Here is a 26,304-nt window from a genome sequence, read left to right as displayed (position 1 = left end):
GAGCATCACTGTGGATGAAAGAGAGCAAATGAGTGAGGAGACAGCAGCCTTCAGCCATCTCTTATGTTCCCATTACGTTGAGACTTCTGGAAATATTCACAGCAATAGATTTGCTCTCCTCAGGCTGTTTCTCAGGAAATGGACAGATCGGTGTGTCTGTGTGTGCGCCATTATTTTTTTTGCTGCAATTTAAAATAAGGATAGAGTAAATTGTTCAAAACTTGGAACACACGGACATAAGTGTGGGCCTGTGTGTGTGTGTGTGTTGGGTAATGGAGTCTGGCCAAGCCTGGCTTGCTGCAGGGTATTATTGTTTAGTGTGAATGTGGTGAGTTTAATTTGGTTTGCTCGCTGGCTCTCCATCAGTGAGGAGCATAAGCTGGGTCCTGGGCTAGAGGAGAATGAGTAGAGGAAAGGGGAGAGGAGAGAAGGGGATGGGGGGGGAGGGGAGGGGAGACTGAGGAGAAGATCAGGGGAGGAGAGAGGAGAAAAGAGGGGAGAGGAGAGGAGACTGAGGACAGGAGCTCTCTTTTTCTATTGGTTTCTAACTGTTGATATAGGCAGGAAATAGATGAATATTCCTTGAATTTTGCCACAGGCAGACAGACTAGTAGTTTGAGAGCAGACCCCATGGTGCCCTCCTGTCTCGGCTCCACCAGGCTGTGTGCAAACAGGCAGCTTAGCTCAGCTCAGCTCTAAACCAGCAGGTTCACTGCTACACACACCGTCAGCAGGGAGAAATTCACTCTCATACAGCCCAAACCGGACCTGAAAATTACATGAACTAACACTTTTCTCTAGAAAGAACCAAGTTAAGAGCAAAATAAGCTGTACTAATACTGTACCTCAATGTGGGGGTTTTCTCTATCGCACAAGCCAATATATTTTGTTACACTGATACCCCAAACATCCATAATACATCAGTGATCCATGCTAACGGCTCATTCAATCTAAGGACAGGAGATGAATACATTTTATTTGACCAGCTAACAAACAGCTGAGAGGAACGGAGGTAATATTCTCCTCCTCTTCCTCCACCTTATAGGGTGTAGGAAGATTTACGACACACAAATTTAGCAGGTCCTGCCAACTGTGTGCATCTGAGGCGGGCTAATACAAAGCTAGCGAGTTACCATACATCACCCTGACTGAAGAGATGGACAGAGAGGAGCATCAGGGAGGGAGGGACTGATTGATTGAGACAGGGAGAGAGGGAGATAGAGAAAACAAGGATTGAGAAAGAGAGAGAGGGATGCCATGCCAGCCTGGGCCCCATGGTCAGCAGGTTGAAGGAGTGCAGGGTTGATGAGGGAGGGCACTTTGGCAGAATGAGTCTTCATGGGAGAGTGTGCTGTGTACAGGGAGGAGGGAGGGAGGGCCCCACACACACCATTGCCTAGCTATTCATCTCCACAGTCCATGCCTCAGAATGTGGGGAGGGTAGGATATTACCGTGGCTGGTGTTATTGAATGGTGGATTTCTTAATAGCATTGCATCTGCATGATGTCAGGGCTATGCTACAAGAGCTACTCTTTCTCTCAGTCAACATGTTTGTTGTTTCTAGCATCAAACTGTTTCCAGCTGATCTACTACTCTGTGTGTTTGTGTTTGTACAGTGGGGAGAACAAGTATTTGATACACTGCCGATTTTGCAGGTTTTCCTACTTACAAAGCATGTAGAGGTCTGTAATTTTTATCATAGGTACACTTCAACTGTGAGAGACGGAATCTAAAACAAAAATCCAGAAAATCACATTGTATGATTTTTAAGTAATTAATTTGCATTTTATTGCAAGACATAAGTATTTGATACATCAGAAAAGCAGAACTTAATATTTGGTACAGAAACCTTTGTTTGCAATTACAGAGATCATATGTTTCCTGTAGTTCTTGACCAGGTTAGCACACACTGCAGCAGGGATTTTGGCCCACTCCTCCATACAGACCTTCTCCAGATCCTTCAGGTTTCGGGGCTGTCGCTGGGCAATATGGACTTTCAGCTCCCTCCAAAGATGTTCTATTGGGTTCAGGTCTGGAGACTGGCTAGGCCACTCCAGGACCTTGAGATGCTTCTTGCGGAGCTACTCCTTAGTTGCCCTGGCTGTGTGTTTCGGGTCATTGTCACGCTGGAAGACCCAGCCACGACCCATCTTCAATGCTCTTACTGAGGGAAGGAGGTTGTTGGCCAAGATCTCGCGATATATGGCCCCATCCATCCTCCCCTCAATACGGGGAGGATGGATGGAGTCCTATCCCCTTTGCAGAAAAGCATCCCCAAAGAATGATGTTTCCACCTCCATGCTTCACGGTTGGGACGGTGTTCTTGGGGTTGTACTCATCCTTCTTTTTCCTCTAAACACGGCGAGTGGAGTTTAGACCAAAAAGCTCTATTTTTGTCACATCAGACCACATGACCTTGTCCCATTCCTCCTCTGGATCATCCAGATGATCATTGGCAAACTTCAGATGGGCCTGGACATGCGTCGGCTTGAGCAGGGGGACCTTGCGTGCGCTGCAGGATTTTAATCCATGACGGCGTAGTGTGTTAGTAATGGTTTTCTTTGAGACTGTGGTCCCAGCTCTCTTCAGGTCATTGACCAGGTCCTGTCGTGTAGTTCTGGGCTGATCCCTCACCTTCCTCATGATCATTGATGCCCCATGAGGTGAGATCTTGCATGGAGCCCCAGACCGAGGGTGATTGACCGTCATCTTGAACTTCTTCCATTTTCTAATAATTGCGCCAACAGTTGTTGCCTTCTCACCAAGCTGCTTGCCTATTGTCCTGTAGCCCATCCCAGCCTTGTGTAGGTCTACAATTTTATCCCTGATGTGCTTACACAGCTCTCTGGTCTTGGCCATTGTGGAGAGGTTGGAGTCTGTTTGATTGAGTGTGTGGACAGGTGTCTTTTATACAGGTAACGAGTTCAAACAGGTGCAGTTAATACAGGTAATGAGTGGAGAACAGGAGAGCTTCTTAAAGAAAAACTAACAGGTCTGTGAGAGCCGGAATTCTTACTGGTTGGTAGGTGATCAAATACTTATGTCTTGCAATTTAAATGCAAATTAATTACTTAAAAATCATACAAATGTGATTTTCTGGATTTTTGTTTTAGATTCCGCCTCTCACAGTTGAAGTGTACCTATGATAAAAATTACAGACCTCTACATGCTTTGTAAGTGGGAAAACCTGCAAAATCGGCAGTGTATCAAATACTTGTTCTCCCCTCTGTATATATTGTGTGTGTCTGTGTGTGTATATGTATATATATATATATATATATATATATATATATATATATATATATATATATATATATATATATATATATATATATATATATATATATACATATACATATACATATACATATATATATATATACATATACGTACTTGTATATAATATGTGTAGTGTACAGTTGAAGTCGGAAGTTTACATACACCTTAGCCAAATACATTTAAACTCAGTTTTTCAATTCCTAACATTTAATCCCTTAAAAATTAATTGTCTTAGTTCAGTTAGGATCACCACTTTATTTTAAGAATGTGAAATGTCAGAATAATAGTAGAGTGATTTTTTTGAGCTTTTATTTCTTTCATCATGTTCCCAGTGGGTCAGAAGTTGCAGGTGTAACTGAGTCAGGTTTGTAGGCCTCCTTGCTCGCACAAGCTTTTTCAGTTCTGCCCACAAATGTTCTATAGGATTGAGGTCAGGGCTTTGTGATGGCCACTCCAATACCTTGACTTTGTTGTCCTTAAGCTATTTTGCCACAACTTTGGAAGTATGCTTGGGGTCATTGTCCATTTGGAAGACCCATTTGCGACCAAGCTTTAACTTCCTGACTGATGTCTTGAGATGTTGCTTCAACATATCCACGTAATTTCCCTCCTTCGTGATGCCATCTATTTTGTGAAGTGCACCAGTCCCTCATGCAGGAGAAGCACCACCACAACATGATGCTGCCAGCCCCGTGCTTCACGGTTGGGATGGTATTCTTCGGCTTGCAAGCATCTCCTTTTTCCTCTAAACATAACGGTGGTCATTATGACCAAACAGTTCTATTTTTGTTTCATCAGACCAGAGACCATTTCTCCAAAAAGTACGATCTTTGTCCCCATGTGCAGTTGCAAACCATAGTCTGGCTTTTTTATGGCAGTTTTGGCACAGTGACGTCTTCCTTGCTGAGCAGCCGTTCAAGTTATCTCGATATAGGACTCGTTTTACTTTTGTACCGGTTTCCTCCAGTATCTTCACAAGGTCCTTTGCTGCTGTTCTGGGATTGATTTGCACTTTTCGAACCAAAGTACGTTCATCTCTAGGAGACAGAACGCGTCTCCTTCCTGAGCTGTTGGACGGCTGCGTGGTCCCATGGTGTTTATACTTGCATACTATTGTTTGTACAGATGAACGTGGTACCTTCAGGCATTTGGAAATTGCTCCCAAGGATGAACCAGACTTGTGGAGGTCTACAATTTTTGTTCTGAGGTCTTGGCTAATTTATTTTCATTTCCCATGATGTCAAGCAAAGAGGCACTGAGGTTGAAGGTAGGCCTTGAAATACATCCACAGGTACACCTCCAATTGACTCAAATGATGTCAATTAGCCTATCAGAATCTTCTAAAGCCATGACATCATTTTCTGGAATTTTCCAAGCTGTTTAAAGGCACAGTCAACTTAGTGTATGTAAACTTCTGACCCACTGGAATTGTGATACAGTGAATTATAAGTGAAATTATCTGTCTGTAAATAATTGTTGGGAAAATGACTTGTGGCGTGCACAAAGTAGATGTCCTAACCAACTTGCCAAAACTATAGTTTGTTAACAAGAAATTTGTGGAGTGGTTGAAAAACAAATTTTAATGACTCCAACCGAAGTGTATGTAAACCTCCGACTTCAACTGTAAACGTGTATATCATATGTAGTCCAGTACAATAAATCGACACCACTAGAGTAAATTGCAATGCACTGAATTTGGGGGGAATATTGCAGATTCACCAATCTGTATTTACATTGCATAAATATTTCACATGGATTCTTGTAAAAGAAAGACCCCAATAACTGTGTGATTAATAAGCATTCCCTGGTGGAGCAGAAATCAAGCTTCAGTCAGTGTAGTGATTCCCAGCATGATTAGACAGGGGCTTCAGGTCTGGGTGAGTAGGCAGGCTGGAGTCCGCGGTCCAATGGGCCCACACACACACCAGGTTGTCCAGACAACCTCTGGCAGCCAGTGTTTCCTTCTTCCTCTCCACTCCTCTCCTCTCCAAATGTAATTACTGCAGTGCAACCTTTCCTTCCACCCAGCATAGTGGAAATCCCATATGGGCAGATTTTCCCCTGGCTTGCTATGGCAGCAACAGCTGCCCCCTGTTTACCAATGCTCTGGAGAGAGATTGAATTGGAGGTTGCCACCTACACACATACCCTGGATCAGATTAATCAACCCTGGTCCTAATGTTAATCTTCATGGTGTGAGAGCAACTGAGAGAGACTGGTCTGCATGTTGATAACCTCACCACTGCCTTTCTGATTTCTTTAAGAAAGTAGGCCACATAGAAAGAGATGCACACAGGCAGTCCAGGATAATTGAAGGGACTCTCATCTTGAAAATCGGTGGCATTTGAAATGTAATATCTTCCCTTGATAACAAAGCGTGTGGCTGACTGTGTCTCAGCAGCCCAAGGCTGTTGTGCTACATTGTGGCTGAGATGTCGTGTCTAAAAAGAAAGGAACATTTCAAATCTCACACACTTCCCCCGAGACAGAACCACACACACACACACACACACAGGGGTGCCGTGTCTAAGGCGTTTCAATCGGTATTGGATCCATGCTAGATTCAGATGGGTGGAATGCCTTTGATGTGGAAATGCCACTGACGGCAGGAGACGGGATGCTCACCCACACAGCTCAGGTGACCGAACCTGAGAATGAGATTGACCCACACAGCTCAGGTGACCGAACCTGAGAATGAGATTGACCCACACTGTGTGTGTGTGTGTGACACGTAGAGCATGAGAAAACAGTCTGCAGTATTTCTGTGTCCTGATCTGTCTATGGTGTCTGACCATTGAACAATTTCCTTCCTTCCCCCTCTCCTCCTGCCGTCTTCCCCCTCTCCTCCTGCCATCTTCCCCCTCTCCTCCTGCCATCTTCCCCCTCTCCTCCTGTCGTCTTCCCCTTCTCCTCCTGCAATCTTCCCTCCTGCCGTCTTCCCCCTCTTCTCCTGCCGTCTTCCCCCTCTTCTCCTGCCGTCTTCCCCCTCTCCTCCTGCCGTCTTCCCCTTCTCCTCCTGCCGTCTTCCCCTTCTCCTCTTGCCGTCTTCCTCTTCTCCTCCTGCCGTCTTCCCCCTCTCCTCCTGCCGTCTTCCCCTCTCCTCCTGCCGTCTTCCCCCTCTCCTCCTGCTGTCTTCCCTCCTGCCGTCTTCCCCTTCTCCTCCTGCAATCTTCCCTCCTGCCGTCTTCCCCCTCTCCTCCTGCCGTCTTCCCCCTCTCCTCCTGCCGTCTTCCCCCTCTCCTCCTGCCGTCTTCCCCCTCTCCTCCTGCCGTCTTCCCCCTCTCCTCCTGCCGTCTTCCCCCTCTCCTCCTGCCGTCTTCCCCCTCTCCTCCTGCCGTCTTCCCCCTCTCCTCCTGCCGTCTTCCCCCTCTCCTCCTGCCGTCTTCCCCCTCTCTTCCCTCTGATCTTACACAAGGCCTTTCTGCAGAGCAGCTCCTCACAGAGAAGGTAAAACATGTCGCACTGAAAACTCCCCTCACCTTTCAGTCCCACTCCCCTAGTGACTTCTTATCATGTACGCTCACCGTGAGGAAGCTATGAGCACGGCGGTGGCTGCTGAATGAGGCTAGGTTGTTATTGTTATTGTACTCCTAGTCGCTCACCATGAGGAAGCCATAGCACAGCAGTGGCTGCTGAATGAGATTGTTATTGTACTCTTAGTCTTTCCTCTCTTCCTAATGCGACGCTCTGCAGTGTGTGTGCATCTCTGCCAGAGCAGGGGGTGCTTATTGAATTAGTAGTATTGATCAAACCGCTTGAGTCAGCAGGAGTCTTTGTCCAGGTGAAGTAGTCAGCCTTCCAGCCGTGGCATCACTGTTTACCATCCTGTACGCATCATCAAACTGTGCCGCTCATCTGTAAAAAGTGTGTGTGTGCGTGTTAGTGATGCACCGATATGACATTTTTGTCCGAGACCGATATCCGATATTTTCCTTGCCAAAAAAAATCAATAGTGATACTGATTTTAGCGACCTTTTAAGCATTCTAGTACAGTGAAATAATTAGACCGCTGCATCCATGTGTGTGTGTGTTAAGGCACTGCATCTCAGTGCAAGAGGTGTCACTACAGTCCCTGGTTCGAATCCAGGTTGTATCACATCCAGCTGTGATTGCGAGTCGCATACGGCGGCGCACAATTGGCCCAGCGTCGGCCGGGTTTGGCCGGGTTAGGCCGTCATTGTAAATAAGAATTGCCTAGTTAAATAAAGGTTACACACACCACACTGACCAAAAAGTTATTTTGTTGGCATTTACGTATGTCCCCATTACCAGTAAAATGTCATCAAAACCTATTTCTTTCACTTACTTGCTGTGCTGTTTCGTTGTTCATTTGTTCTGTCGTTTCATTCTCAACCAGGATTTCTATGGAATGGCGTTTGGGACTTTGTGTGTCAAAAAAGATACATGTCAAATAACACTATTTGATGTGTGTAATAAGCTTGTTGACCAATCAGGAGCTGAATATGACTGCACGTCACATAATATTTGAACGCATTCATCCATTTTTTACCTAGTCATTACACATGGAGTACACTATCACTCGTATTTCATGTCACAATGATTCATTGATACGTATGCTATGATGCTGGTGAAGTTGTCTCGCCAACTAGCTCACGGATCCTATTAGTGTTCTTCCCCAAAAACATAGCAAAACGACATCTGTTTCAGTAGCTATAGTTAGCTAGCTAACTATATAGCTAGGTGTCATCATCTTAAATAACCTTATTTGATTAATGGTGGTCGGACCCATCTATGTGAAGCTAGCCATAATAAGGATTAGCCACGATAGTGGACTTTGCGGTTAGCCTTGAAAATAAAATATGTCATTGACAGTGATGCAAATGAATACAAGTAGTAGAATTATGCCCTAATTGAATAGCTCATGCTAAACGAGGTTGGAATGTTGTTTTATAAAATCAACATTTTTTTTTTTTTTATATAGGTACAGTGGGGCAGAAAAATATTTAGTCAGCCACCAATTGTGGATGTTCTCCCACTTAAAAAGATGAGAGAGGCCTGTAATTTTCATCATAGGTACACTTCAACTATGACAGACAAAATGAGGAAAAAAAATCCAGAAAATATGATTTTTTATACATTTATTTGCAAAATATGGTGGAAAATAAACTTTTGTTATTGACCAAATACTTATCTCAATACTTTGTTATATACCCTTTGTTGGCAATGACAGAGGTCAACTGTTTTTTGTAAGTCTTCACAAGGTTTTCACACAATGGTGCTGGTATTTTGGCCCATTCCTCCATGCAGATCTCCTCTAGAGCAGTGATGTTTTGGGGCTGTTGCTGGGCAACACTGACTTTCAACTCCCTCCAAAGATTTTCTATGGGGTTGAGATCTGGAGACTGGCTAGGCCACTCCAGGACCTTGAAATGCTTCTTACGAAGCCACTCCTTCGTTGCCCGGGCGGTGTGTTTGGGATCATTGTCATGCTGAAAGACCCAGCCCCGTTTCATCTTCAATGCCCTTGCTGATGGAAGGAGGTTTTCACTCAAAATCTCACGATACATGGCCCCATTCATTCTTTCCTTTACACGGATCAGTCGTCCTGGTCCCTTTGCAGAAAAACAGCCCCAAAGCATGATGTTTCCACCCCCCATGCTTCACAGTAGGTATGGTGTTCTTTGGATGCAACTCAGCATTCTTTGTCCTCCAAACACAACGAGTTGAGTTTTTACCAAAAAGTTATATTTTGGTTTCATCTGACCAAATGATGTTCTCCCAAGCTTCTTCTGGATCATCCAAATGCTCTCTAGCAAACTTCAGACTGGCCTGGACATGTACTGGCTTAAGCAGGGGGACACGTCTGGCACTGCAGGATTTGAGTCCCTGGCGGCGTAGTGTGTTACTGATGGTAGGCTTTGTTACTTTGGTCCCAGCTCTCTGCAGGTCATTCACTAGGTCCCCCCGTGTGGTTCTGGGATTTTTGCTCACCGTTCTTGTGATCATTTTGACCCCACGGGGTGAGATCTTGCGTGGAGCCCCAGATCGAGGGAGATTATCAGTGGTCTTGTATATCTTCCATTTCCTAATAATTGCTCCCACAGTTGATTTCTTCAAACCAAGCTGCTTACCTATTGCAGATTCAGTCTTCCCAGCCTGGTGCAGGTCTACAATTTTGTTTCTGGTGTCCTTTGACAGCTCTTTGGTCTTGGCCATAGTGGAGTTTAGAGTGTGACTGTTTGAGGTTCCATTAATACAGGTAACGAGTGGAGGACAGAGGAGCCTCTTAAAGAATAAGTTACAGGTCTGTGAGAGCCAGAAATCTTGCTTGTTTCTAAGTGACCAAATACTTATTTTCCACCATAATATGCAAATAAATTCATTAAAAATCCTACAATGTGATTTTCTGGATTTCTTTTCTCATTTTATCTGTCATAGTTGAAGTGTACCTATGATGAAATTTACAGGCCTCTCTCATCTTTTTAAGTGGGAGAACTTACACAATTGGTGGTTGACTAAATACTTTTTTGCCCCACTGTATGCATGTTAACTTTGACATCGGTTTTGCACATCGACGTTAAACAAGACATCGGGCCGATGGCGATGTTGGCATTTTTAGCTAATATCTTCCGATTCCAATATGTTCACCGATTTTATATTGTGCATCCCTAGTGTGTGTGTGCTTGCTCCCAGATAAACCTCCCAATACTAAGGGCATTTAATACCCATTGACGAAAGGAGGATTGATGAGGACTTTGTCTTTGTTTTTGCCTGAGTTTCTTGTGAATCAGCAGTCTTTGGTAATCATTAGAAGGGAGCAGCTTTCAGTTTGGAGCAGGTTTTGTTTCTTAGTCTGTCTCAGTGGCCACTGGCCAGCCCCCTATTGTCGGGCAGTTGTTGTATCAAACATCCAATCCAGTATTATCAAGAAGCCATCCCATAGTTCTGAGTCTCAGTGAAGTGACGAGCCTGTCATCTGAGGAAGGCTTGTTGTGATTCTCTGGGCATACATCTCTCACTCTCTCACTCTCTCTCTCACTCTCTCTCTCACACTCTCACACTCTCATGCCCCACTGTATGCATGTTAGCTTTGACATCGGTTTTGCACATCGACGTTAAACAAGACATCGGGCCGATGGCGATGTTGGCATTTTTAGCTAATATCTTCCGATTCCAATATGTTCACCGATTTTATATTGTGCATCCCTAGTGTGTGTGTGCTTGCTCCCAGATAAACCTCCCAATACTAAGGGCATTTAATACCCATTGACGAAAGGAGGATTGATGAGGACTTTGTCTTTGTTTTTGCCTGAGTTTCTTGTGAATCAGCAGTCTTTGGTAATCATTAGAAGGGAGCAGCTTTCAGTTTGGAGCAGGTTTTGTTTCTTAGTCTGTCTCAGTGGCCACTGGCCAGCCCCCTATTGTCGGGCAGTTGTTGTATCAAACATCCAATCCAGTATTATCAAGAAGCCATCCCATAGTTCTGAGTCTCAGTGAAGTGACGAGCCTGTCATCTGAGGAAGGCTTGTTGTGATTCTCTGGGCATACATCTCTCACTCTCTCACTCTCTCTCTCACTCTCTCTCTCACACTCTCACACTCTCACACTCTCTCACTCTCTCACTCACTCACTCACTCACTCACTCACTCACTCACTCACTCACTCACTCACTCTCTCCTCTCTTTCTTTCTCTCTCTCTTCTTAATTCAATTTCAATTCAAGGGCTTTATTGGCATGGGAAACATGTTTACATTGCCAAAGCAAGTGAAATAGATAATAAACCAATGTGAAATAAACAATACAAAATTTACAGTAAACATTTCACTCACAGAAGTTCCAAAAGAATAAAGACATTTCAAATGTCATATTATGTTGTAACGATGTGCAAGTAGTTAAAAGTACAAAATGGAAAATAAATAAACATAAATATGGGTTGTATTAACAAAGGTGTTTGTTCTTCATTAGTTGCCCTTTTCTTGTGGCAACAGGTCACGTATCTTGCTGCTGTGATGGCACAGTGTGGTATTTCACCCAGTACATATGGGAGTTTATCAAAATTGGGTTTGTTTTTGAATTCTTTGTGGATCTGTGTAATCTGAGGGAAATATGTGTCTCTAATATGGTCATACATTTGGCAGGAGGTTAGGAAGTGCAGCTCAGTTTCCACCTCATTTTGTCGGCAGTGTGCACATAGCCTGTCTTCTCTTGAGAGCCAGGTCTGCCTACGGCAACCTTTCTCAATAGCAAGGCTATGCTCATGTAACGGATGTGAAACGGCTAGCTTAGTTAGCGGTGGTGCGCGCTAAATAGCGTTTCAATCGGTGACGTCACTTGCTCTGAGACCTTGAAGTAGTAGTTCCCCTTGCTCTGCAAAAGCCGCGGCTTTTGTGGAGCGATGGGTAACGATGCTTCGTGGGTGACTGTTGTTGATGTGTGCAGAGGGTCCCTGGTTCGCGCCCGGGTATGGGCGAGGGGACGGTCTAAAGTTATACTGTTACACTCACTGAGTCTGTACATAGTCAAAGCTTTCCTTAAGTTTGAGTCAGTCACAGTGGTCAGGTATTCTGCCACTGTATACTCTCTGTTTAGGGCCAAATAGCATTCTAGTTTGCTCTGTTTTTTTTGTTAATTCTTTCCAATGTGTCAAGTAATTATCTTTTTGTTTTCTCATGATTTGGTTAGGTCTAATTGTGTTGCTGTCCTGGGGCTCTGTGGAGTCTGTGTTTGTGAACAGAGCCCCAGGACCAGCGTGCTTAGGGGACTTTTCTCTATGTTCATCTCTCTGTAGGTGTTGGCTTTGTTATGTAAGGTTTGGGAATCTCTTCCTTTTAGGTGGTTGTAGAATTTAATGGCTCTTTTCTGGATTATGATAATTAGCGGGTATCGGCATAATTCTTTCTCTGAATGCGTTATTTGGTGTTTTACGTTGTAAACAGAGGATATTTTTGCAGAATTCTGCATGCAGTGTCTCAATTTGGTGTTTGTCCCATTTTGTGAATTCTTGGTTGGTGAGCGGACCCCAGACCTCACAACCATAAAGGGCAGTGGGTTCTATAACTAATTTCATGTATTTTTCTCGCTCGCTGTCTGTCTCTGTGTGTCTGTCTCTGTCGTACGCACAGTCATGTTAGTCTCACAGCTGTCTGACAGCGTTTCTGTGTTCTTGATGTGTGCTGACTGTACTCCAATTGCTGTGGGTTGCATCATAGTGGTCTGTACTGAGGTGCTTCTGTCATGGGCTCAGATCCAGCGTTTCTTTCAACAGAAGGACAGAAGGTACAGTATGAACATAGCGTCTGGAACAGTTTGTTTATGAAGTGGTTGTACTTTCAGGTCGGGGGAAGTAGGGTTACTTTACTGAGCAGAGCAACCTCTCTGTCACCTTCTCATCCATGTTTCAGTGTTTGTGTTGTTGTGGTCGATCAGAGAGAGAAATGGAGGGTTTGCTGGTTGGCCTACTCGTAATTCAATGTAAACAAATCCACTATCCTTAGCAGAATGAGGATCTGGCCGGTAGCACAGTAGCTGTTAGCTGGGCTCTGGCCAGGGCATTACCTTTACCTAAAGAATATGATGTGTCAGTGGAGACTGGTGGGTTGGATGTTGTTTACGAATTTCAGGAAGTGTTCTGTTTCTCCATTGGTGTTGTGTAGGTGAGTAGTATCAGTTTTCAGATGGGAAGTACATGACTTGTGTGTGAATGCGTTTCTGTTAGCCTTGTATTTGTGTGTCTGTCTGTATCTGTGTCTGATTTTGTCATTGTGGGTGTATGTTCCTGTGTTTTTGGTATGAATAAATCTCCTATTGCCCTCTCTCATGCAATCACCTTCCTTCTAGTGCAGCTAGGCAGTGAGACTGGAGTCCAGGGGGGTCAGGGAGTTATCAACCCCCTTCACACTGGCATTCTGTATATGCGGATGGCTGTTCTAGGACATGGGGGACAACGCGGCTACACAGCCAAACCTCACACATACTTAGATAGCATGGAAAGAGTAGAGATGCAGGGCTGGGGGCCTGGGCTGACATTTTAAAGTTTACTAAAGGGATTGGTTTACACTAGTGCAAAGTTTATAACGTTTATATTTTTATTCCCATCTGGAAATAACAGGATTTAAAAAAATTAAATGTGACCTAGTCTCTTTTGAATTTGTATAGCAGACCCTCATGCCAAATTGAGTCAAACCACTTTTTTTTAAATAAACAAAGCATGAGAAGACTTTGTCTTTGTTTTGGTTTGTTTGTTTGTCAATTAGGGTGTGCAGGGTGAATACGTGGTCTGTCATATGCGGTAATTTGATAAAAAGCCGATTTGAAATTTGCTCAGTACATTGTTTTCACTGAGGAAATGTACGAGTCTGCTGTTAATGATAATGCAGAGGATTGTCCCAAGGTTGCTGTTGACTCATAACGTATGGTAGTTATTGGGGTGATCAGTCCTTGGTTCTAAATATTGGGGAAGATGCCAGAGCTGAGGATGATGTTAAAGAGTTTAAGTATAGCCAATTGGAATTTGTGGTCTGTATATTTTATAATTTCATTTAGGATACCATCAGCACCATAGGCCTTTTTTTCAATTTAATTGGAGAATCCAGTGGGTTCTGGTAGTCTTTAATAGTTGATTGTTAGATTTGTATTTGATCATGTATATGTTTTTGCTGTTTGTTCTTTGTTATAGAACCAAAAAATATTAGAGAAGTGATTTATCCATAATTCTCAGTTTTGAATAGATAACTCTTCGTGTTGTGGTTTGTTTAGTGGGTTCTAATTTTCCCAGAAGTGGTTAGAGTCTAGAGTTATGGATTCTTCAATTACATTAAGCACTCACTCAGATGGGCATCAGCATTGTCATGTGTGATTGAGAGGCTACTGGTGGGGAAGCATGCTAGTCAGTGTTGTTCATGCCCTTTGATTAGACTCAAACCCAGAACACCCAAACACACTTAACACAAGGCCTGTCAAGGCCAGCTCTCAGCAGAACTACTACAGCAGACCAGAACACAGACAGTACAGGATGAATTTGATAATTTTGACTTCTAATGTGTTGTTTATAGTGCTACTTGGTGAATGTTGGGACTCGGTGACTTGTGGAAGAGATGGTAAATTATAGGGCAGAGAGACGGGCAACAAGAGGTGAAGTTAGTCACATAACATTGACTGTATTCTTAACAGCATTGGGAGACAAAAGTGCTATCATGGTTCACTTGGTGAAAATGGGATTTAAATGAATAATAGATGCGTGTGTGTGTGTGTGTGTGTGTGTGTGTGTGTGTGTGTGTGTGTGTGTGTGTGTGTGTGTGTGTGTGTGTGTGTGTGTGTGTGTGTGTGTGTGTGTGTGTGTGTGTGTGTCTCAGTTGAATGGTGTTATTTGGGAGGGATAGACACCAAATTGGGGATCCAGTTTCACATCATTAAAATCTTCCTGGGGCATCCAGGATATTACTCTGTCTATCTGTCTCACTAAGGGCACTGGTTAACTCTTAGCGTTGCCATGGTTTCAGCACTCAACACAACTGGTGACAATTATTCATAAACACTACCTACACATTCAACTAATTACCTGATGTAGCTCACAGTGTAAATAACATACCCCAACGTTCCAATCTAACACTTTCTGTGTGCCTTGGTTTTAACAACTCAATATATGCCTAAGAGATTAGCCAATAAAGAGCCGAAGTATGCCTAAGAGATTAGCCAATACAGGGCCGAAGTATGCCTAAAAGATTAGCCAATACAGGCCGAAGTATGCCTAAGAGATTAGCCAATACAGGGCCGAAGTATGCCTAAGAGATTAGCCAATACAGGGCCGAAGTATGCCCAAGAGATTAGCCAATACAGGGCCGAAGTATGCCCAAGAGATTAGCCAATACAGTGCCGAAGTATGCCCAAGAGATTAGCCAATACAGGACCGAAGTATGCCCAAGAGATTAGCCAATACAGGGCTGTAGTATACCTATTGAATTAATATCACTACGTTCTTATGGCTCCTTACACTCTTCTATTTGAATCAGACTTTATGAAACAGTAAAAAGCTATGCAGTGGACATGTTGTCTGAACAGTCACAGTAGCACAGAGCCTCGGTTTCATCTTCACAACTCTCCCAGCCAGGACTGAGTTAACACTGCTATATTACAAAGGTCTTTCAGCAGACACCTGTGTTCTGATGTTGCTATGGGTGGTGACTGTGCAATCCATTCCTGGGGGTGTAAGTGCTGGGCTGGAACCAAAATGTGCACACTTGAATGAGAAACACTGGTTTGAAATAATACTGCCCTGCTCTCTGTTTGTGTTTGGGATCTAGCCAAGGAAAGAATGCATCTAGGTTTGTGGGATTGGATGGCTGCGGGTAATATGTTTTGAGGCGGAACAAATTTGTAGGCTTGTCCATATGAAATATGTATGTGTCAGGCTCTAGCAGGTTATGGGCTATTCAGTGAGGTGCAGAGGTCAGATATATGGACGTCAGCTTGTCTTGATCCACACAAGAATGTGTTACGAGTTCAGCTGCTCTTGAACAGAACGTTATGGAACTCTTTCTCTCTCTCTCGCTCTCCTTCACCCCTTCTCCCTCTCACACTCTCTCTCTCGCTCTCCTTCACCCCTTCTCCCCCCTAACACTCTCTCTCTCGCTCTCCTTCACCCCTTCTCCCCCCTCACACTCTCTCTCTCGCTCTCCTTCACCCCTTCTCCCCCCTAACACTCTCTCTCTCGCTCTCCTTCACCCCTTCTCCCCCCTCACACTCTCTCTCTCGCTCTCCTTCACCCCTTCTCCCTCTCACACTCTCTCTCTCTCGCTCTCCTTCACCCCTTCTCCCTCTCACACTCTCTCTCTCGCTCTCCTTCACCCCTTCTCCCTCTCACACTCTCTCTCTCGCTCTCCTTCACCCCTTCTCCCCCTCACACCCTCTCTTGCTCTCCTTCACCCCTTCTCCCCCCTCACACTCCCTCTCTCTCTCTGTCTCTCGCTCTCCTTCACCCCTTCCCAACATGCAATATAGTTAAAGTACAAAAGGGAAAATTAATAAACATACAGTTGAAGTTGGAAGTTTACAAACACTTAGGTTGGAATCATTAAAACTCATTTTTCAACCACTCCACAAATTTCTTGTTAACAAACTATAGTTTTGGCAAGTTGGTTAGGACATCTACTTTGTGCACAACATAACTAATTTATCCAACAATTGTTTACAGACAGATTATTTAACTTATAATTCACTGTATCACAATTCCAGTGGGTCAGAAGTTTACATACACTAAGTTGACTGTGCCTTTAAACAGCTTGGATAATTCCAGAAATTGATGTCATGGCTTTAGAAGCTGAGTCAATTGGAGGTGTACCTGTGGATGTATTTCAATGCCTACCTTCAAACTCAGTGCCTCTTTGCTTGACATCATGGGAAAATCAAAAGAAATCAGCCAAGACCCCAGAACAAAAATTGTAGACCTCCACAAGTCTGGTTCATACTTGGGAGCAATTTCCAAACGCCTGAAGGTACCACGTTCATCTGTACAAAAAATTGTACGCAAGTATAAACACCATGGGACCACGCAGCCGTCATACCGCTCAGGAAGGAGACGTGTTCTGTCTCCTAGAGATGAACGTACTTCGGTGCAAAAAGTGCAAATCAATCCCAGAACAACAGCAAAGGACCTTGTGAAGATGCTGGAGGAAACAGGTACAAATGATCTATATCCACAGTAAAACAAGTTCTATATCAACATAAAAGACCGCTCAGCACGGAAGAAGCCACTGCTCCAAAACCGCCAATAAAAAGCCAAACTATGGTTTGCAACTGCACATGCGGACAAAGATCGTACTTTTTGGAGAAATGTCCTCTGGTCTGATGAAACAAAAAAATAACTGTTTGGCCATTATGTCCATCATTATATTTGGAGGAAAACGGGGCTTGCAAGCCTGAAGAACACCATCCCAACCGTGAAGCACGGGGCTGGCAGCATCATGTTGTGCGTGTGCTTTGCTGCAAGAGGGACTGGTGCACTTCACAAAACAGATGGCATAATGAGGGAGGAAAATTATGTGGATATATTGAAGCAACATCTCAAGACATCAGTCAGGAAGTTAAAGCTTGGTCACAAATGGGTCTTCCAAATGGACAATGACCCCAAGCATACTTCCAAAGTTGTGGCAAAATGGCTTAAGGACAACAACGTCAAGGTATTGGAGTGGCCATCATAAAGCCCTGACCTCAATCCTGTAGAACATTTATGGGCAGAACTGAAAAGGCGTGTGCGAGCAAGGAGGCCTACAAACCGGACTCAGTTACACCAGCTCTGTCAGGAGGAATGGGCCAAAATTCACCCAACTTATTGTGGGAAGCTTGTGGAAGGCTACCAAAAACGTTTGACCCAAGTTAAACAATTTAAAGGCAATGCTACCAAATACTAATTGAGTGTATGTAAACTTCTGACCCACTGGGAATGTGATGAAAGAAATAAAAGCTGAAATAAATCATTCCCTCTACTATTATTTTGACATTTCACATTCTTAAAATAAAGTGGTGACTGACCTACAACAGGGTTCTTTACTAGGATTAAATGTCAGGAATTGTGAAAAACTAAGTTTAAATGTTTTTGGCTACGGTGTATGTAAACTTCTGGTGCATGTAAACTTCAACTGTGCATTAATAAAATCAATTTAGTCTCAAATAAATAATGAAACATGTTCGATTTGGTTTAAATAATGCAAAAACACAGTGCTGGAGAAGAAAGTAAAAGTGCAATATGTGCCATGTAAAAAAAGCTAACGTTTAAGTTCCTTTCTCATAAGATGAGAACATATGAAAGCTGGTGGTTCCTTTTAACATGAGTATTTAATATTCCCAGTTAAGAAGTTTTAGGTTGTAGTTATTACAGGAGTTATAGGACTATTTATCTCCATACCATTTGTATCTCATATACCGTTGACTATTGGAAGTTCTTATAGGCACTGTAGTATTGCCAGCCTTATCTCGGGAGTTGATAGGCTTGAAGTCATAAACAGCGCAATGCTTGAAGCACAGCGAAGAGCTGCTGGCAAACGCAGGAAAGTGCTGTTTGATTGAATGCTTACGAGCCTGCTGCTGCCTACAACCGCTCAGTCAGACTGCTATCAAATCATAGACTTAATTATAATATAATAAACACACAGAAATACGAGCTTTAGGTCATTAATATGGTCAAATCAGGAAACTACCATTTCGAAAACAAAACGTTTATTCTTTCAGTGAAATACAGAACCGTCTAAATCTAAAAAAGTCTAAATATTGCTGTTACATTGCACAACCTTCAATGTTATGTCATAATTATGTAAAAGTCTGGCAAATTAATTACGGTCTTTGTTAGGAAGAAATTGTAATGTGTCTGTGTGAAGCTGGTGAGATGAGTCAGGCGCAGGACAGCAGATGTAATGAAAGCAATTTTACTCAAATAATATAACAATACACGTCGTAATAATACAAGGCCACAAATACGGACCGCAATACAATAAACAATTACTAACAAACAAACGTGGGGAACAGAGGGTTAAATAATGAACAAGTCATTGGGGAATTGAAAGCAGGTGTGTAAGACAAAACAAATGGAAAATTAAAAGTGGATCGGCGATGGCTAGAACGCCGGTGACGTCGACCGCCGAACGCCGCCCGAACAAGGAGAGGGACTGACTTCGGCGGAAGTTGTGACAGAAATGTTCGTAACGAGCCAGGCAGCCCAAACTGCTGCATATACCCCGACTCTGTTGCACAAAACGCAAGAGAAGTGACACAATTTTTCTAGTTTAAAGAAATTCATGTTAGCAGGCAATATTAACTAAATATGCAGGTTTACAAAAATATACTTGTGTATTGATTTTAAGAAAGGCATTGATGTTTATGGTTAGGTACACATTGCTGCGACAGTGCTTTTTTCGCGAATGCGCTTGTTAAATCATCACCCGTTTGGCGAAGTAGGCTGTGATTCGATGATAAATTAACAGGCACCGCATTGATTATATACCACACAGGACAAGCTAGATAATAGCAATATCATCAACCATGTGTAGTTAACTAGTAATTATGTTAAGATTGATTGTTTTGTTTTTTTATAGCTAGCAACTTACCTTGGCTCCTTGCTGCACTCGCATAACAGGTGGTCAGCCTGCCATGCAGTCTCCTCGTGGAGTGCAAAGTCTTTAATCGGCGTCCAAAAATGCAGATTACAGATTGTTATGAAAACTTGAAATCGGCCCTAATTAATCTGCAATGCCGATTAATCGGTCAACCTCTAATTGTTTTTGTGATTCACCATAGTGAAGACGTAAGCTCAGGTTTTCTGGGTCTCTATATTTTTTTTTTTATAAGTTTCTCAATTTCTTTTAGGTTTTTACATTCTTCATCAAAATATTTGTCATTGTTGTTAATTTTCTTAGGTTGTCTGCTTGAAATGTTTAAATTTGATAGGAAAGCTGAGAGGTCAAATATACTGTTTAGGTTTTCTACTGCCAAGTTTACCCCTTCACTATTACAGTGAAAGATTTTGTACAGGAAGTTGTCTAAAAGGGATTGACTTTGTTGTTGCCTAAGTTTTTTGGTAGGTTCCCACACTACTTTCCTTCCATCTATAGCAGTTCTTAATATTATTCAGTTCCTTTGGCTTTGATGCGTCATGATTGAGTATTGCTCTGTTCAGTTAGACTGTAATTTTGCTGTGATCTAATAGGGGTGTTAGTGGGCTGACTGTGAACGCTCTGAGAGACTCTGGGTTGAGATCAGTGACAAAGTAGTCTACAGTACTACTGCCAAGAGATGAGCAATAGGTGTACCTACCGTAGGAGTCCCCTCAAAGCCTACCATTGACTATATACATTCCCAGCGTGCGACAGAGCTGCAGGAGTTCTCGTCTAGTTCTGGCATTTAGGTCGCCACAGACTAGTACATGTTCGTGGGCCTGGAAGTGTTCGCTTCTCCATCCTGGAAGGGGAAATCGATCTTCATTAAAGTATGGGGATTCTAGTGGGGGGATATAGGTAGCACACATGATAACGTTTGAGTTGTTTTCTGTTGAGATCATTTCCTTTTGAATTTCTAGTCAAATATAAAATGTTCCTGTTTTTGATTAATTTAAAAGATTGCGTTAGGTCTACTCTATACCAATTCTCCCTGAGTCTCTTCCCTGTTTCACACCTGGTAGTTTGGTGGATGGGACTACCAGTTCTCTGTAACCTAGAGAATATCCAGTGGGTCCATCTCCTCTTCTAAACCATGTTTCTTGTAGGATGACAATGTCTGTATTTCTGATTTCTTTGGTGAAGTCACGATTCCTGCTCTTTAGGCCGAAGGCAGATGACCTCAGGACTTGGATATTCCAAGATGAGATAGGGAAGGCTTTGTGTGCAAAGCTGCCATCAAGGCAAAGGGTGGCTACTTTGAAGAATCTCAAATATAAAATATAGTTTGATTTGTTTAACACTTTTTTGGTTACTACATGATTCCATATGTATTATTTCATAGTGTTGATGTCTTCACTATTATTCTACAATGTAGAAAATAGTCAAAATAAAGAAAAACCCTTGAATGAGTAGGTGTGTCCAAACTTTTGACTGGTACTGTATGTCACTGGATGTTCACAGCCCCCGTAGACTAAAACTGCCTCACTGGAGCTTTACAGCCCCTGTAGACTAAAAGTGCCTCACTGGAGCTTTACAGCCCCTGTAGACTAAAACTGCCTCACTGGAGCTTTACAGCCCCGTAGACTAAAACTGCCTCACTGGATATTTACAGCCCCTGTAGACTAAACCTGCCTCACTGGAGCTTTACAGCCCCTGTAGACTAAAACTGCCTCACTGGATATTTACAGCCCCTGTAGACTAAAACTGCCTCACTGGATATTTACAGCCCCTGTAGACTAAAACTGCCTCACTGGAGCTTTACAGCCCCTGTAGACTAAAACTGCCTCACTGGATATTTACAGCCCCTGTAGACTAAAACTGCCTCACTGGATATTTACAGCCCCTGTAGACTAAAACTGCCTCACTGGATATTTACAGCCCCCGTAGACTAAAACTGCCTCACCGGATATTTACAGCCCCCGTAGACTAAAACTGCCTCACTGGATATTTACAGCCCCTGTAGACTAAAACTGCCTCACTGGATATTTACAGCCCCTGTAGACTAAAACTGCCTCACTGGATATTTACAGCCCCTGTAGACTAAAACTGCCTCACTGGATATTTACAGCGCCCGTAGACTAAAACTGCCTCACTGGATATTTACAGCCCCCGTAGACTAAAACTGCCTCACTGGATATTTACAGCCCCCGTGGACTAAAACTGCCTCACTGGATATTTACAGCCCCTGTAGACTAAAACTGCCTCACTGGATATTTACAGCCGCCGTAGACTAAAACTGCCTCACTGGATATTTACAGCCCCCGTAGACTAAAACTGCCTCACTGGAGCTTTACAGCCCCCGTAGACTAAAACTGTCTCACTGGATATTTACAGCCCCTGTAGACTAAAACTGCCTCACTGGATATTTACAGCCCCCGTAGACTAAAACTGCCTCACTGGATATTTACAGCCCCTGTAGACTAAAACTGCCTCACTGGAGCTTTACAGCCTTGTAGACTAAAACTGCCTCACTGGAGCTTTACAGCCCCTGTAGACTAAAACCACACATGTGCACGCAGGCACGTACACACATAGGCACAAACACATAGGCAGACACATGCACATACACATGCGTGAGTACACACACACAGAATAGCCAGTCATAGAGACAGATAGAAGTGGGAGAGAAAGAACAACACAGAGAGCAGACCTATGAAGCAGATCAAGATCCCTCTATACAGACAGACTGGTGTCACCTGACATGTCTTCAGATCAGTGCAGATCAAGGCAGCAGCCCTCTATACAGACAGACTGGTGTCACCTGACATGTCTTCAGATCAGTGCAGATCAAGGCAGCAGCCCTCTATACAGACAGACTGGTGTCACCTGACATGTCTTCAGATCAGTGCAGATCAAGGCAGCAGCCCTCTGTACAGACAGACTGGTGTTTTCAGATCTGTTCTACAGGGACACAAAGAAGATTCATAGAGCCATGCTCTAGCCTATATGCTTGTTCATATACAGTGCCTTTTGGATAGTATTCAGACCCCTTGACTTTTTCTACGTTATGTTACAGCCTAATTCTAAAATTGATTTAAAGAAAATGTTACTCATTAATCTACATACAATATCCCATAATGACAAAACAGGTTTTTAGAAATTTTAGCAAAAATAAATAACAATAAAAAATGAAATATCACATTTACATAAGTGTTCAGACCCTTTACTCAGTCCCTCGTTGAACACTTTTGGCAGTGATTACATCCTTGAGTCTTCTTGGGTATGACGCTACAAGCTTGGCACATCTGTATTTGGGATCCTCTCAAGCTCTGTCAGGTTGGATGGGGAGCATTGCTGCACAGATATTTTCAGGTCTCTCAATAGATGTTCGATCGGGTTCAATACCGGGCTCTGGCTGGGCCAGTCAAGGACATTCAGATACTTGTCCCGAAGCCACTCCTGCCTTGTCTTTGCTGTGGGCTTAGGGTCGTTGTCCTGTTGGAAGGTGAAACATCACACCAGTCTGAGATCCTGAGAACTTTAGAGCAGGTTTCATCAAGGATCTCTCTTTACTTTGCTCCGTTCATCTTTGGCTCGATCCTGACAAGTCTCCCAGTCCCTGCTGCTGATAAACAGCCCCACAGCATGATGCTGCCTCTACCATGCTTCACCGTAGGCATGGTGTAAGGTTTCCTCCAGATGTGACACTTGGCATTCAGGCCAAAGAGTTCAATCTTGGTTTCATCAGACCAGAGAATCTTGTTTCCCATGGTCTGTGTCTTTAGGTGCTTTTTGGCATACTCCAATTGGGCTGTCATGTGCCTTTTACTGAGGAGTGGCTTCTGTCTGGCCACTCTACCATAAAGACCTGATTGGTGGAGTGCTGCAGAGATGGTTGTCCTTCTGGAAGGTTCTCCCATCTCCACAGAGGAACTCTGGAGTTCTGTCAGAGTGACCATTGGGTTCTTGGTCACCTCCCTGACCAAGGCCCTTCTCCCCTGATTGCTCAGTTTGGTCAGGTGGCCAGCTCTAGGAAGAGTCTTGAGGGTTCCAAACTTCTTCCATTTAAGAATGGAGGCCACTGTGTTCTTGGGGACCTTCAATGCTGCAGACATTTTTTGGTACCCTTCCTCAGATCTGTGCCTCAACACAATCCTGTCTCTGAGCTCTACGGACAATTCCTTTAACCTCATGGCTTGGTTTTTACTCTGATAGGCACTGTCAACTGTGTGATCTTATATAGACCGGTGTGTGTCTTTCCAAATCATGTCCAATCAATTGAATCACGGGTGGACTCCATTCAAGTTGTAGAGACATCTGAAGGATAATCAATGGAAACAGGATGCACCTGAGCTCAATTTCGAGTCTCATAGCAAAGGGTCTGAATACTTATGTAAATTAAGTATTTTATTATTTTTATTTTTTGGAAACATTTTTAGAAATCTGTTTTCACTTTGCCATGATGGGATATGGTGTGTAGATTGCTGAGGAAACAGTGTTTATTTAATACATTTTACAATATGGCTGTAACGTAACAATAGTTAGAGAAAATCAAGGGGTCTGAATACTTTCCCGAATGTAAATGGGGTAGAAGAGTTGATTTTAAAAGGAAATATAAATAATGATTTAATAACTGTGAATAATGATTTAATGACTCTGCGTGTGATTAAAAAGCCCTTGTAATCGGCTTGTTTTATTCTGCTCGTACTAGACTGTAAAGTGGCCCTGAAACCACACCTGATTAAATGGCATGTACTGTAGCACACTAACTTGACCCTCAAGTAGATTTTGAATCAAAAATTAGCCTCGTAAGCAATATCAATAATTGAGCTGTCACTATTTTAGTGGCCTTTGTTAATAATAAGAGGGTAGTTTTCTTTGGAGGGCTCTGGTGAGTGTTGCTATACTGTATGTTTTAAGCACTTCCTAGACTCCCCCTGAGTCAGTGTTGAGAGAGCTAAAATCCACATTCACTCAGTGCATAGCAGAGTGAATTGTGCCACAGCACAGTGGCACAACACCCAGTCTCCTCTCGGTGAGGGCATGTCTAGGACTGTCACAATGACTGGGTGTGTTGGAGTGTGGAATGTCTACCCAACACCAAAACACAAGAGGGTGTATTGTAAAACACACTCACATACTCATTTCAGGCCAACTTCTTAATGAGTTTGTTTGCATGCACACGCAAGTGTGTGTATCCCAACGCTCTTAACCGCTAGGCTACCTGCTGTCTTAAGAGGTTCTTATCCACATCCTGGTGTGTCCCACATACAGAATTAATCAACACTTCACTGTGACTCCCCAGACATTTACAAGGAGCCGTGGACGAGAGAGAAGCTAGATAATCAGCTAAATGCACTATTCATTAATAAGCAGGCTCTCTACCTCACTATTCATTAATAAGCAGGCTCTCTACCTCACTTCATTAATAAGCAGGCTCCCTACCTCACTATTCATTAATAAGGAGGCTCCCTACCTCACTATTCATTAATAAGCAGGCTCCCTACCTCACTATTCATTAATACGGAGGCTCCCTACATCACTATTCATTAATAAGCAGGCTCCCTACCTCACTGTTCATTAATAAGCAGGCTCCCTACATCACTATTCATTAATAAGCAGGCTCCCTACATCACTATTCATTAATACGCAGACTCCCTACCTCACTATTCATTAATACGCAGACTCCCTACATCACTATTCATTAATAAGCAGGCTCCCTACCTCACTATTCATTAATAAGCAGGCTCCCTACATCACTATTCATTAATAAGCAGGCTCCCTACATCACTATTCATTAATAAGCAGGCTCCCTACCTCACTATTCATTAATAAGCAGGCTCCCTACCTCACTATTCATTAATACGCAGGCTCCCTACATCACTATTCATTAATAAGCAGGCTCCCTACCTCACTATTCATTAATAAGCAGGCTCCCTACATCACTATTCATTAATAAGCAGGCTCCCTACATCACTATTCATTAATAAGCAGGCTCCCTACATCACTATTCATTAATAAGCAGGCTCCCTACCTCACTATTCATTAATAAGCAGGCTCCCTACCTCACTATTCATTAATACGCAGGCTCCCTACATCACTATTCATTAATAAGCAGGCTCCCTACCTCACTATTCATTAATAAGCAGGCTCCCTACATCACTATTCATTAATAAGCAGGCTCCCTACATCACTATTCATTAATAAGCAGGCTCCCTACCTCACTATTCATTAATAAGCAGGCTCCCTACCTCACTATTCATTAATAAGCAGGCTCCCTACCTCACTATTCATTAATAAGCAGGCTCCCTACCTCACTATTCATTAATAAGCAGGCTCCCTACATCACTATTCATTAATAAGCAGGCTCCCTACATCACTATTCATTAATAAGCAGGCTCCCTACATCACTATTCATTAATAAGCAGGCTCCCTACATCACTATTCATTAATAAGCAGGCTCCCTACATCACTATTCATTAATAAGCAGGCTCCCTACATCACTATTCATTAATAAGCAGGCTCCCTACATCACTATTCATTAATAAGCAGGCTCCCTACCTCACTATTCATTAATAAGCAGGCTCCCTACCTCACTATTCATTAATAAGCAGGCTCCCTACCTCACTATTCATTAATAAGCAGGCTCCCTACATCACTATTCATTAATAAGCAGGCTCCCTACATCACTATTCATTAATAAGCAGGCTCCCTACATCACTATTCATTAATAAGCAGGCTCCCTACATCACTATTCATTAATAAGCAGGCTCCCTACCTCACTATTCATTAATAAGCAGGCTCCCTACCTCACTATTCATTAATAAGGAGGCTCCCTACATCACTATTCATTAATAAGCAGGCTCCCTACATCACTATTCATTAATAAGCAGGCTCCCTACATCACTATTCATTAATAAGCAGGCTCCCTACCTCACTATTCATTAATAAGGAGGCTCCCTACATCACTATTCATTAATA

At 43.1% G+C, this 26,304-nt stretch overlaps 1 protein-coding gene across 4 annotated transcripts in view; it reads left to right on the top strand.

Annotated features, from left to right (window-relative positions):
- LOC110490929 (brefeldin A-inhibited guanine nucleotide-exchange protein 1) overlaps positions 1-26,304 on the top strand; it is a 97,047-nt gene that overhangs the window by 10,220 nt on the left and 60,523 nt on the right. The window lies entirely within an intron of this gene.

Source organism: Oncorhynchus mykiss, chromosome 15 (genome assembly GCF_013265735.2).
Source record: "Oncorhynchus mykiss isolate Arlee chromosome 15, USDA_OmykA_1.1, whole genome shotgun sequence".
Classification (NCBI taxonomy): Eukaryota; Metazoa; Chordata; class Actinopteri; order Salmoniformes; family Salmonidae; genus Oncorhynchus; species Oncorhynchus mykiss.
Note: the sequence above shows the minus strand (reverse complement) of the source record. Positions and strands in the feature narration are given on the sequence as shown.